Genomic DNA, 15,828 nt, shown 5'->3' with positions numbered 1-15,828 from the left:
TTCGAATATTAGTCCAGTGGATTGTTGTTGTCAAGCGAGCTCCATAGTTTGGGGGTAGTGCATATGAGAGTTACTCATTAGTCCCAGGTTCGATTGTGAGTCCTAAACTGGCAGTGAATCGAACAAAAACATCACTTTCTCTTTACGCCACCTATGTGGCATTAGAAATGCCTGTAGAGTTTACCCAGGACGGGACAGCTACTCACAAGTGCGAAGCTCTCAAACGTTTTATGATCTCCCCTGCGGGGCTGTCCACCCGTTAAACACTTACCGGGTCGTCATAATGAGACGCCATTAAGATGGAGCACCTCGTATACCGCTGGGAGTAACGACGCTCATCAGGTTCCGTCTGACTGAGTTGTAACTGGGTGTTAAGGTGACTGTTTGTTTGAAATCATCTCTTAACGAAATGAATATTTTGCTGCTGTGTATTCACTGTTATCGCAATTAATTCCCCCAGTCAGTTCTGATTTTCTTCTCTGTGTTAGATCATACCTACTTTAATTACTTTTATATGGACCTCCGGCATATCATTTTGAACAACATATACGAAGATAGGAACTTTAATAGTGACAACTATTCAATTATATATATTCAGTAAACATATTAACGAAGTAGTTAAGAAAGGTTACAGATCTATGAATATTGAATTTTCACGACCGCACAACGGGCGACTTAAACGCACTCTACAGTGTGCTAGCAGCAGTGCCAGACCTGTAGCTCAGATCCTTTCCAAGAGAACAAAGATGGCCTGGGCCACCATAGCTCAATTGGTAGAGCAACCGACGCGAAATAGGGAGGTTGTGGGTTCGGATCCCACTGGTGTCCGGCTGGCCATTTTTGTTATATACTTAACATCTCATCACCATGTACTAAATGTACGTAACACGACCTAATACGTTGAAAGTCTATTTCGAAGGTTACAGATCTCTTCACTTGGTTATAACTGTATATAGGGGTTGTAGTAAAGATGTAAAGGTGACGGCATATAAGTATCTGGTAAGACCCCAGTTAGAGTATGGCTCCAGTGTATGGGACCCTCACTAGGACTAATTGATACGGGAACTGGAAGAATTCAAAGGAAAGCAGCACGATTTGTTCTGGATGATTTCCGACAAAGGAGTAGTGTTACTAAAATGTTGCAAACTTTGGGCTGGGAAGACTTGGGAGTAAGGAGACCAGATGCTCGACTATGTGGTATGTTTCGAGCTGTCAGTGGAGAGTTGACGTGGCGTGACGTAAGCAGAAGAATAACCCTGAGTGGAGATTTTAAAATAGGATAGATCTTTATATGAAGATAAAGTTGGAGTTCTAGAGCACAGATTGGGGAAAATATTCATTTATAGGACAAGGAGTGAGGAATTGGAATAAACTATCAAGAGAAATGTTCGATAAATTTCTAAGTTCATTGAAAATATTTAAGATAAAGCTAGGTATACAATTATTAATATATGTATACGTAAATATGAGGTAAACGTGGAAATCTGCCACGTTGGTAACCGCCCTAATTGGAGATCATTTATGATTGATATATTAGAGGTGTATGTTACTAAATTTTACTGTTCTTCAAAGTAATCACCAGCATTGTGTACAAACCTTTGCCAGCGATGTGGAAGTCATAGGATAACTTTATCAGCGCCTGTTGTGCTGATAGTTCGAATGGAGCATAGCTGCAGTCGCTTAAGTGCGGCCAGTATCCAGTATTCGGGAGATAGTAGGTTCGAATCCCACTATCGGCAGCCCTGAAAATGGTTTTCCGTGGTTTCCCATTTTCACACCAGGCAAATGCTGGGACTGTACCTTAATTAAGGCCACGGCCGTTTCCTTCCCACTCCTAGCCCTTCCTTGTCTCATCGTCGCCATAAGACCTATCTGTGTCGGTACGACGTAATGCAAGTAGCAAAAAAGAAAAGTTCGAATGGAACAGTCTACTGCCTGTTGAATCTCTGGAACAGTTCTGAAGCGAATGCCACGATGTGGTTCCTTCATTTTCGGAATTAAGTCAAAGTCACAAGGGCGTAAGTCCTGGGAGTATGGTGGATGGTACAGAAATTCCAAGCCCCATCATCAAATGAATCATCCATAGCTTGCGCTGCATGCAACCGGTTGTTCTGCAGAAAGTGCCGCAGCTTCTTTCTCAAAGCTGGTTGCAGGTTGTTTTCAAAAAATGAACAGTAATGCTGCTCATTAAATATCTGCTGTGGAGGAACGTAAACACCATCAGATTCGTACACGAGAATAATCATAACCTTTACATTGCTGGGGTTCTGACGAACCTTCAATCTTCGTGGTGACCCGTAATGACGCCATTCTTCCGACTGGCTTTTCAGTTGTGGATCGTATGATATGTATCATGTCCCATCCTGCGTAATTATATGGCGTAAGAAAACCTCTCCTTTGCGTTCATAGCGCTCTAAGTGGTTACAAGCAGCGTCGTATCATAACCATTTCTGCATTTCCGCCAAGACACGCGGAACCCAAGACGATGCTTTTCTTCTCATAGCCAGGTTTTCTCTCAGAATGTGAAGCATAATCGTATGCGCTAATCTGGAGTCTGAGACCAGTCTACGAATCGTATGCCGTCGATCGGTGTTCAGTAACGTGGCGAGAGCATATACTGCTTCTTCCCTGACACAAGGACTGGCTGTCTCCCACATTTTGGTGTCCGTCATTGAAGGCTTTTACCCACCGAGCGACTGTTCTGTAAGGCAATTAGATTCCCCACAAGCCTCTTGAAGATATTCATAACACTGTCGTGCTGTGCGACTTCTGGCACATTCCGTCTTTATCCAACTCCGTTGTTCCTGTTTTGAAAACATCGTGACTACACTACCTTAGACCGCCAGCTAACACGGGGCTCTGTCCTCTCGCCAGTTCGCATGCGCGTGATGTGGGAAGGGAGAGTCCATATGCTTTGAGGTGAGGTAGGTAAGTAACTAACGTGTGCCAACAGCAACATTATTAGGTTCCGTTGTATGGCGTCTCTACAGCAGTGTTGTCATTATTACAGTTCCAAACTTCGTAAGGCGTATTTTATAAAGCCACGGGCTTCAGAAATTATGGAGCCTTTGTAAATGTTAGTCCGAGCGAATCCCTGGCGAGTAGCTAGTTAGTTTCTACTCTTACATATGATTGTCTAAAAATCCGAGATCTTGTATGTGAGCCATTCATACGCAATGAAAATTTGTGGTTTTCCATGGCTGTTGATATGCTACGCACTAGGATCGCGACCTTTGAGTATGAACAGCGTCAAAGTACTTCCAGTACACATCTCTGGCACCTAAATGATAGACACTGGAAGTGTACATTCACGTCTCATTTTTGTTTCTTTTACAATTGGCTATACGTCGCACCGACACAGACTGGCCGGGCTGAGTGGCTCAGACGGTTGAGGCACTGGCCTTCTGACCGCAACTGGGCAGGTTCGATCCTGGCTCAGTCCGGTGGTATTTGAAGGTGCTCAAATACGTCAGCCTCGTGTCAGTAGATTTACTGGCACTCAACGTCTCTCATTTTTCATGCAAACCTGAAGGTACACCAGTTATATAAACAGATGACATCATCCTACAGCCAGTGTTCCTTAAAACTGTGGCTGCCTCTAGGTAATGTTTAGCTATCGAGTTCTTGTTTACGAGTAGTAATCAATTGAAGACCGAAAATTGAAAAGGGTAAAAGTGCCATAATGTGCCAAAATGGTGAATTGTCTTTTTTTATTTGCTCGAAATTGGCTGCAATGAGCCGTACGGTGTACGATGGTGAAGACCGGAAGTCTGAAGAGGCCCTTTCAGCCAATTTCGAGTGAAAAAGAGACAATTCACCATTATGGCAATTTCAGCCTTTTCGATTTTCACTCTTCCAATTATATGTAAGTTTTAACTGTAAGCAACATAAATTTCCTCATACTTTAAAATATGATGAGTATAACATAAAGCGAAACGACAGGAGCTATGACCAGAGTTCTGCTGTCCAGAAACAAGGTCTATCTATCTATCTATCTATCTATCTATCTATCTATCTATCTATCTATCTATCTATCTATCTGTCTATCTATCTATCTATCTATCTATCTATCTATCTATCTATCTATCTATCTATCTATCTTTGAAAAGTAATTGAAGAAAATGTGTGACCTTTCTATCACAAAGTAGTGCTCCCTATTCTGAACTAATCTCACTGCATCCATTCCTGGCTGCCACTGATGGTGCTCCAGTAATGTTAAAAAAGAGAATAACAAATACTACGAGAGCACAAAAGGCCGTGCACAGATAAATCTAAGAGCGTGCTGCTGTATGAAACAATAATTTTACAAACATAATAAACTCACAGGTATGAAATGAAAGTACGAAATTCTAACAGAGATGCCAGGGATATAAAAAGAGCCGGGCATAAAGAGAATAAAATACACGAAATACGTTTCAAATACTATAGCATGTGGACAGAAGCTAGCAAAGTGTTATAATAATCGTATGTCTGACCATAAAAGGCATACATTCAAACCGACACTGAATTATTTCAAACATAGCACTGTCCCCTCATTGCACGAGGTAGAATATTTATGAACCACTGTGAATTTATGATCCGTAAATCAGTGCCGACTGAGTATTTCAGAGCGGATTTAACAAGGCACTGCGCGTTTGGTATTTGTATTGTGACGTGGCGGTTGGAAAGGTAAATATTAAATAGGTCGTGCATGGAGAACACCACTGTTGGCGCTCTGAGGTCAAGTGCTGCAAAGCACCTTCTCTCAATAAACTGTTTTTACAGTTTTAAATAAGCGTGGATTACAAGAAACAGGTGTTTATTAAGGGATTTAGGTTCAAGGAGCAGAGGTAATATATTCAAACGGGACTTCGATATTTTACATGAAATATCAGGGGATGTACTTCGCCCGTGTGGTAGATACGATGATCAAGGCATCAAGTCTGTATGGTCTGACATCGTAGTTAGCCGGTTCGAGTTCACCATCAGAATGTTGGCCAGCAGGGTAGGAGAGATGGAGGTATAACATTTCTAAACACTAGAGTGCGTGCCAAAAGTCTGAATTCATTTCCAAACTTCCTCACATTATTCATACGCAGTGAAGATTTACGACGCTGGACTTACGACTCTGTTGATGGTGAATCGTCAGTCGGACGGTGAAGATAACCCTTGATCACGGGTTGTAGTAAGGATATAAAGAAAAATGCGTATTAGCCTCTGATAAGATCACATCTAGAGAATTACTTGCAACGAGAACTGGAAATGATCCTAAGGAAAGCAGCACGATGTCTTCTTGGTAATTTTCCGACACAGGGTAGTGTTATGAAAGGAAATTTTGGACAGGAAAGACTTTGGAATAAGGAAACGAGCTGGTCGACTAAGCGATATGTTCCGAGCAGACATGGCATGAAATTAGTAGATTAATAGGCTTGAGTGGATCTTTTCAAATTAGGAAACCCTGTTTCCGGCCACTTTCTAACTATCTCTAAGCTGGAGTGCATGCATTTCAAATAAACTGTCAGAACTTCACTAGCTTCTGAAGGACTACTGTGTATTTTTCTAGTGACCTTCCTAAATGGTTGTTGAAATGCAGGGTATTTCTTGAAATCTATTTCGCTCATAGTTTTCGGAAATATGGGATTTTGTATTAGGAGATCGGTTGGCCAGTAATCTTTCAGATATGATTTCTTCACCTGTCTTATCAATATACACAGAGCAATATTTTTAAATTTTCCTGCCAGTGACATTAGTCCACTTTAGTGTTTTGGGGGATACCTTATGAGAATGTGAATTCTACTCATAGTATAAGTTTGTCCGTTCAGCTACATACTGAAAACATTCCTCACCAAACATAAGTCCTGCTACTTGTCCTATGTTTCCAGATTCATTAGGCCATACCAGGAGCACCTTCAAAATACTCTAGCCTAGGTTCACTGTTGTTCATAACCCAGTTTTCAGAAAACACTACATTATTTACAATATTTAGACATTTACACCCATAACACAATTATCAGACTCGTTCTGCTCTACATGAGTTCCACACCTTGAAGATGAGGGTATATCCTCGTCATCACTTGAAACATTTCCGTTAGAAGACATTCCGTCATCGAACTCTAAATATTCAGAATCACTTAGATATTAGGAGCCTGTATCAGCATATAATTCGCGAATAATTTCATGCAAAGAAAATCTATGATATGAGAAATACTCGAAAAGAAATGCGACTATCGATTGTGTAGAACCATACATAACAGAGTTATATCACTCTTGACCTCCAAATAGTTCCCGTATATCTAAAAAGATAGCACTAAAGTTCAGTCTGCTGGGTCTGCTGCTAACACGAGTTTTATCGGGACCGGTTCGCATTGTGTTGAGGGCAAATTTGGGAAAATATTTATAGGACACGGAATAAGTGACTGAATGGGGAATGTTCGGTAAATTTCGAAATTCTTTGAAAACATTTAAGAAAAGGCTAAAAAAACAACTGACAGGAATTTGTACCCTAGGCAACAGCAATAACTGCAGACTATTTATGATTTTTAGATTTTTAGACCCCTTGCTGTTCGCTATTCAATACTGGTAGCCTATATGCTGTTACTGGGTTTTATCCTCTCCCTTACTAATATTATGTATTACGAAATTCATGTCATCTCATTAAGTCCTGTGATGAATTTAACGCCAGAAAGGGCATCCAGCCGTAAAAACGCACTACAAAATTTCATCTCACCTCATATCCTACCCCGTAGAGAAACGGGGCCAGGGTTGGACGCACATATACCTCATCATATCCTTTATACAGGGTGTCTGCAAAGTGTACGCAGACAATAAGAATTCCGTAGAAGAAGGGCCAAAGCACTGCAATATTCGAGTAGAAATATATAGTCTGGAAGGAAATCTGCATCAAGTCGCTCTTCGGAATGTCTCTAGTGACGTACTCCACAATTTTTTTAATTCATTTTGAGCGTTTTTTAGTCTCGTATCTGTCAACTTCTACTCAGGAGATAGCGGGTTGGAATGTCACTATCGGCAGCCTTGAAGAAGGTATTCCGTGGTTTCCCATTTTCACTTGTGGCAAATGACGGGGTTGTACCTTAATTAAGGTCCTGGTCGCATTCTTCCAAGTCTCAAAGCCATATTCCTTACAAATCTTACTGGATTCGTTCGTAACTGGCGTTATCTGTGCCATTGATAGTGTTTCAGTTCTGTGGAGTTGAAAGCAGAATAATAAATACTACGGGCACACAAGAGGCTCGTTCCTATTTCCATTATTGTTACACGCCCTGTCTACCTGTGGGATGTAAAGTAATACGTTTTCCTTCAATAATACTGTAAAATCGTAAATAAGGGAGAACTGACAATCAATGAAGCAAAGGGCCTTTGACGTTAGATGCCTGCACTGAGTGTGACGGACAACTGTTCGAACAACTTTGGTAAACAAAATTCAGTTTCCATAGTCTAAATTCTCTATTTATTCACAAACCAAGCTTTCTGGCTTGTTTGCTTATTTTCCACAAACGAGTTGAAAACCATGATATGCCTTTCTAGATTTCCTGTATGTTAAAAACCAATATTATTTTTGTGGTTTGATATGTTCTTGGCGAAGTTAAGAGATAAACATACTCAAGAAACTTAAGGTGTAGCCTGGAGTTACAACGGGGGACTAAGCGCTATTTTCAGGGCCATCATTTGTGTCGTTCAAACCACTTTCTAAAGGTCTTCCGAATAAAAGCCTCCATCTACGTGGCCCACACAGTGCAGCCAGCTCAGTCGGTGTTTTTAAATCAATTAGGGTGATGATTTTCCAATATAAGGCGTCCAGGCGTTGTTGCAGCAGACATGCAACGTAGCGCGACTCGGATTCTGGGGTACAAGCTTGGACATGTAGACAAAGGGATTAATGTGGCAGTCGTGTTGTATCGAGTTGCGTGCGTTAAATGTGGCTAGTTGAACTTTGGAGACGTTATCAACAATTGCGTCCAAACAGGACCAATGTGCTGTTACTCTCTTCTTGACTGCCGAAGGACAAACACCGGTGGACATCCACCGGAAAATGAAGAATATGTATGGGGAAAAATGTCTGTCGAAGACCACCGTTGTGGAACGGTGCGCCAAGTTCCGTGCAGGTCACGTTTCGGCACAAGAGGCCAGCCTTATCCATTACGGACAACAACAACAATAACTGGAGTAAGGTACACTCGAGAACCCACCCTATAGTCCTGATCTCTCCCCCATGCGATTATCACGCATTCGGTCCCTCAAAAAGACTTTGAGTGTTCGACGCTTCTTGTGGGACGAGGATGTGCAGTTGGACACGGTATTTTACCACACGGTGTTCTTCAACCTGGTGCATCGGTGTTATGAATGCCTCAGTGCTAAAGGCGATTTTGCCTGATTGGCATCCCGATTCAGGACTGTACGGCCGTCGAACGGAAACTTTTTGATCGCCCGTTATATTCATAAAAGTTTCAAAAACTAGTATGAGAAACGAAATCATAGAAAGTATTCACTCATTCCTTGAATTCAGACACTTACATCGTATTTTTCTCCTTAAACCACACTTCTTTTAGGTATTGGTTTTGGCTGAGTGGCTCAGACGGTTGAGGCGCTGGCCTTCTGAACCCAACTTGAAAGGTTCGATCCTGGTTTATTTTGGTGGTATTTGAAGGTGCTCAAATACGTCAGCCTCGTATCGGTAGATTTACTGGCATGTAACAAAACTCCTGCGGGACGAAATTCTGGCACCTCGGCGTCTCCGAAAAGCAAAATAATAGTTAGTGGGACTTAAATCCAATAACACTATTAATTTTGCACCGACATATTGAACGACGAAAGTATGGGAAATGGAGAAACATGGAAAACCGTTTCAGGATTGTCGACGGTGGGACTCGAACCCATCATCTCCCTTATGCAAGCACACAGCTACGTGATTTAATCCGCGAAGCCTACTTGCTCGAAAAATTCTACTAAAATTATAAGTAAATATATTGTGTTACCTAAAATATACATTTCTCATAATTTTAGATCAGTGGTCTTCAGCTAAGATCAGTTGTACAAATTTGAATATTCGAGATGCAATGCTTTCTCAAAGTACATGAAACTATACCTGACACGTCGTAACCTGAAGTAGGCAATATAAGACATTCTATTTCACTCCACCGAGTTTATCCAGGTTGCTGAAATTTAACAGACCGAGCTCGATAGCTGCAGTCACTGAAGTGCGGCCAGTATCCAGTAATCGGGAGATAGTGGGTTCGAGCCCCACTGTCGGCAGCCCTGAAGATGGTTTTCCGTGGTTTCCCATTTTCACACCAGGAAAATGCCGGGGCTGTATCTTAATTAACACCACGGCCGCTTCCTTCCAATTCCTAGGCCCTTCCTATCCCATTGTCACCATAAGACATATATGTGTCGGTGCGATGTAAAGCAAATAGCAAAAAAAGAAGAAATTTAACAGAAAGTAGTAATCGACATTTAAAACTCCTATTCTTTATTACAATAATAGTAAATATTTTAGTAGAGTGAACTTTCAGAGGCACACGTATAGACGCAGATCAAACTGGTTCTTTTGCTACATGAACTGTTTCTGAACGAATCATAACTCTTCGTGGCTTGAAATGGAGAGAAAAGAGATTTAATAAAGCATACATTTCCCATTAATGAGTGGATTCAATTTCCTGCTTTTGTTTCAGCTTGGAAATAGGGAAGGAATTTTTTAGAGCAATTAGAACTTTAGTCTTATTTTAATTTAAAAGAAGTGAAGTGTAATTTAGCTCTCACCCTCTTTCATTTCTGGAAATTAAGAACCCTTCCATTCCATTATGTTCACCTCATTCGTATTTGTAATTGCTGGTAGTGCTGAACTGTGAATCGGTGGTATGCTGTGAGAGTAGAACATTTTCATATTAGTGAAGAATACAAGGTAATTTTATCCCTCCCTTCCTCCTGACCAGTATAATAATAATAATAATAATAATAATAAAGTTGTTAAATACAAGTGTCTTGGTGAGATACTTCAGCCTAACGGGCTCGATAAAGAAGAAAACACCAAGAGAGCCAGAAAAATAGAGCTTGAATTCCACCTTACGAAAACAACTCAACGACGACACTATCAGACAGCAATCCAACCATCGTTCCTGTATGCTTCAGAATGTGTAGGATTAACAACAACAAAGGACTTGAAGAAATAGAGAAGAAAGAAAGAAGCATTTTGCGAAATACTCTCGGACCAATAAAATGAGCTGATACATGCAGATTACGCAGTAACAAAGAAGTATACAAACCATGCAGCAGGATTTCAGATACAATACGCAAACGAAGGGTTAAATTCTTCGTAAATACTTAAAGAATACCCAACGACAGACTCACTAAGAAATTTCAACAATCCCAATAGCAAAGGCAACTCTTATAACAAATTTTTGTTAACATCAAAAAGGATCAGCAAGAAATGAACATGGATCAAGACATCCACAACAGAACCACTTTCGGGAACAAGATACACATATTTGAGGCGTTGCTAGAATCGGAAACAGCGACCAAGAAGATGCAACATTGAACGATTAAAAAGAAAGATGCTGTTAGGAATAGAATGAAGGAATAAGGCCCCAAAGAAAACTGAAATCATGAAGAGTTGTTTACGTGGTTCATAGCTGCTGAAAATCGATTAAAGATCGGGGAATAAGTGGTCAGAAGAAAGGAAACATGCACACAGTCAAAGAATGAAAGCAATATGGTCTGTTAGAAAGGCGAATCATAAATTTAATGCGTGATCCAACAAGTTCCATACGCAAATAATAATAATAATAATAATAATAATAATAATAATAATAATAATAATAATAATAATACAGAAGAAGCACAGACAAATTATTTAGATATAATGGGGGGAATATTTCTGCAGGTGGAGACTGTGCCCCAATGCATCTTGGGCAGAAGTGTCAGTGCGAACTCAAGGTATACTTTGAAACCCCACGTGTAAATCAGAAGAGATACCCAAAATATCTCGGTGTAATCTTGGGCAGGACTTTGCCTTTCAAGGAGCATATGCGTGAATTAGCTGCCAAACTTCGCACCAGGAATGGTATCCTACAAACGCCATGTGGTACTTTGTGGGGTTCCTGTGCAGCCACACTGCGCATTCCTGAGCAGTAGGTCTCGTATACTGTACTACCCAGTGCCGATATCCTATTTAGAAATACTTGTGGATAGGCAATTATATGAGTCAGTGCGCGTTATTGGGAGCACCTTCCCCAATCCACAGTCATTGTTTACGTATGATTTTTACAAGGCGAGCACCGTTATTTTGTTTTCAGCAGACTTCTCCCCTCCTCATACTTGCAGTCATGCTTGAATTGCGCATTAACTTCCCCTCAGCAATCTTGGGTCGCCACAATCCCCTCTGATAGTAATTACAACTACCTTATTCACAAAATCAAGATGAAAGCGAGGATTATCTCAAGTAACAAGCGGAAAATCCAGTTCACCTCGGTTAGGGCTCATGCTGGGAAGTACGGTAACAAACTCGCCGATCATCTGGCCAAGGAAGCAGCTCACAACAGTGAATTTACTGAGTGGTACAATACAATTCCTAATAGTGTTTCGATTAAGAAATTGAGAGACGAGAGCTTAGAGATTGGCAGAGTGAATGGGATCAAACGACTAAGGGTTCAGTAAAGAAAAGAAACATATTTTTTCGCAGTGTATCACAAAGGCCTTCCAACATATTCATTTAAAGTTCACCGCAATGGTAACGAAAAATGAAGACCTTATTTTCATCGATTCAGGATGCAATGCCAATGATCAAATTGAACTATTGACCATTTATTATTTGATTGAGAATTACTTGAGAGAAGAATACACATTGTAATTAAAGATATTTTAGGTACAGGCCAGAGAGAGAAAGCAGGTTAGTTAAACATTATTTTAAATAATTCTTACATTTCACGAACACAATTGAATTTCAAGAACTGTGAAACAAGATATAGTTTTGCTTACATCTTAGTTATTTATGAACATCGTACTAGCCTTCGAATTATGAATTTATCTTATATATAATAGAAAAGTAAATTAAATTTTTTATATGATTACTCAAAGCATGTAGTATTACTGTCATGTAATGGGGCATGCTGTACATAAACGGTTCAAAATATCCGCTCTAACTACAGCAGACTTAGTTTACCACTGCTGTATGAGTTGCTGTAAAATTAAAAATATTAATTTCCTAATATTTAATTTTAAATTTAATGATAACTGACAATTTCTTTGTATGTGTTTCCTCTATCGCCTATTAGACGGACCTACCTTATTTCAATTACACCCTTCTTGAATAAATGATATAGCAGATATACTTCAGGGGGTCCGGCTCCATGGCTAAATGGTTAGTGTGCTAGCCGATGGCCACAGGGGTTCCGGGTTCGATTCCCGGGAGGGTCGGGAATTTTAACCATAATTGGGTAATTTTGCTGGTACGGGGACTGGGTGTATGAGTCGTGTTCATCATCATTTCACCCTCATCACAACACGCAGGTCGCCTATGGGAATCAAAACTAAAGACCTGAATCTGGCTAGCCGAACTTGTCCTCGAACACTCCCGACAATAAAAGCCATACGCCGTTTCAATTTTCACTTCAGGGGGATTTTTATTCTATGACAGAAAATTGCTCGGGGCTTTATATGTCTTAATTTTCGGTAATGAGATATCCTACAGAACAATCCACCCATCATCACTGACCTTTTGATTTCATAATATTTTCAAATTACTTTCACACTGTAGTTGCAGCAAATTTATTCTGTCTACAACCAAACTTTATGACTTCTTCTTCTTCTACGACCATTATGACCTCTGTAGGACTTCGGGCAGCTTTGTTATGGTTTTGGTTTCCTTCCTCTGCTCCCGGAATATCTTCATCCTCTCTATCTCCTTCTCTCCCGTTCTTAAGCTAATATTTTCAGTACGCTCTTTTCTTATCTCCCCCAGTGGTACTTCTCTATCCTATTCCTGTACATTTCTGTGTCATTGAGCTCTGGAATATTGGTTGGTGTATATTTATTTCTCAACTTCTCTGTCCCTTTCACCATCATCCTCATCTGAGTCCAGACACCCCACTTAGTTTCCGTCTTTCCTCTCATCCTACCTGTTGTCTCTCGTTTTCTCCATGCAGATTTTGATCATATGTCCAGCAAATCTTGTTCATTTGAGTCTTATTTCTTCGGAGATCGTCTTCTGGTGGGGTACAGTTCGTCCCTTGACCTTCGTTCGAATTTGCACCTCCTCTTTTTGGTCCCAGTATCTTTCTCATAAATTTTCATTCTTCATTCTACAGTTGCTCTTCCCCATCGTCTCCTTATCTATCTATTCGCAAGTTGATAGAAAGTAGCATATATTCTAACCAATCTGGAAGAAACCTGTGTGGAAGTGAATTTCTGAATTCTCCTAGCATACCCCTGCCATTTATGCAAACCTTGTTACAGAGCTGTTGGATAGATTGCTATCCACCCTAGCATGGTCACACAATCCATATTCTAATGACGATACAGAACTTCATTAGTCTAGGAATTAGTGGATTACGTGACGTGTTTGCAGAACGACAGTTTATTGACCCACGCTGAGAAAATTGGTTACTTCAATCATTACGTGACTCTTCAGTGAAATACGTGTTTGTTTATCAAGACTCTCTTTCTAATTATAACGTGGCTGCTAAGCAAATATATTATTATTATTTCCTTCTTACGTGACATGCAGGCCGAAATTTATCAAGCCGTAGAATGAATGATCTGCTCCCTCCGTCTATACTTCCTTCCTCTTCTGCGCGAATGGGTTACTTATGACCACGCGCAATAAACATTTGTTGAGCTTTCGCCCAATAGTTCTTCATTTTCACCAATTGTTGTAATTTCTCTACCTCTAACCAAATACGTCGTGTTCTTTCTCCTTGTTTTCCTCAAATCCCCTTGTGTGAACACTTTTGGTTATTGCATTTCTACCCTGCAGATTTTGAGATGCTAATTCAGTGACGTCTTTCTGTACTTACTTATAGCATTTTGGTCTCGTTGTTATTCATTCTTTCCGAATGACTTATAAATGAATTCGTCGCACTCTCATTCTATCAGTAAATTTAGATATTTTGAAATATATTTCCGAGTTGGGTTTACGGTAATGTATTCCATTTTTAATTATTGGTCCTAAGATTTACCCCATGATTTTCCTTTCTTTAATCTGTAGTTGTTCTTTTATGATGCAAATTGAGCGTTTTTGAAGCATAAAGGGCTTCAGGTTTGATCAATGTTAAGTAATGAAGAATTTTACTGTTCGAGGACAAGCATTGTTTGTTATGAATAAAGCCCGGATTTTCATGCAGTAACAGGTTAGATTGCAAACTAAATTTGGTTAGTCAGAAGTTTCGGCCACCCGCTCTTCCATAATGCAGCAAGAGTAACATAAATTATATGAGTTCTGATGGGCCGTACCCCTCACGTTTATGCAAACCCCATAGCATAATCGTTGTGAAGGTAGACTATACTTGCTACTCTCTTCAGAAACTACGCATTCTAACCTATTAATGCTCTAGTTATAAACATTCTTTGTGTGTTAAAAAGTAATTCCCATCTTCTGAATTCTTGAAACTACTGATTTGTTTTCATTGTCATTTTCAGTAATCCATTCTCCTAAGTACTTAAATTCCTTTTCTCTTGCAATTTTATTCATATCAAGTTCCAAGTCTAAGTCATTGCCTCCAACCCTCTCCCTTTCTCCGAACATTTTCTTCATCGTGTCCAATCTCTGTGGCCTGAATGACGACGTTACAGCCTAGGAGGCTCGCCATCCCTTTTGGGAAGGCATGAACACTTGTTTAGTAGTAGTAGAAGTAGTGTAGTAATAGCGCAAAAGTCGCCAGCTTCTTTGCAAAGTGTGGTAATTCATCTGAAAACAGCGGGGTGAAGTGCTGTTAATTTCACTATTTAAAAAGGCCTAAAATTTTGTTCGTTTCTATAAAAAATATTTCAGAGGGTGACCTTCACCATATTGCGTATGCTTCAGTCCAACACTTCGTATGGACCAGTACTTGAAGAGAACTCTGAGAAGACAACGATATTTCCACAAGACATTTGCCCAATTTTAATGTATTGTCGGTTTAGAACTCAGAATAATGGGTTAGAACCCCGTCCTATTTTTGAGTAATGGAAAAGAATCCATTGAGTACTCTTCATCCTAATATGTTGGTATATAAAAGATCAGTGATTCCATGTTCTGTGTTTAACCGTCAAAATTAATCAGGACTCAAAAGTCGAATAAATAAATAAATAAATAAATAAATAAATAAATAAATAAATAAATAAATAAATAAATAAATAAATAAATAAATAAATAAATAAATAAATAAATAAATAAATAAATAAATAAATAAATAAATAAATAAATAAATAAATAAATAAATAAATAAATAAATAAATAAATAAATAAATAAATAAATAAATAAATAAATAAATAAATAAATAACTCCGCCAGTGCCGGTCCCAAGCCCGGGGCTTCATCTCGCAAGTGATGAGGAAGGAGGAGGGGGAGGAGTAACACCTCGTAAAAAAACCAGGGTTCATCTGGCTCCGGATGATAGCACCCTGTAAGGGCCCCTGTCTGGGTTACAGACGAAGAAGGCGATCAACAGCTTTCACAGAAATAGAATACCCTCAATAACCTCAATGGTGTTGAAGGTGAAGAATAATCTATCCCCGACAGTTGAGCTACAATCCAGATACATCTGCTGGAAAGGAGCAACCCTAAGGCTTATAACTTTAGTGGTACCATGAGCTGACCCCGGTCGGCTCCCCCAACAACTCCCATTAACTCGCATGATG

The sequence above is a fragment of the Anabrus simplex genome, chromosome X (assembly GCF_040414725.1).
Source record: "Anabrus simplex isolate iqAnaSimp1 chromosome X, ASM4041472v1, whole genome shotgun sequence".
Classification (NCBI taxonomy): domain Eukaryota; kingdom Metazoa; phylum Arthropoda; class Insecta; order Orthoptera; family Tettigoniidae; genus Anabrus; species Anabrus simplex.
The sequence above is the reverse complement of the archived record's forward strand: the minus strand, read 5'-3'. Positions refer to the sequence as shown.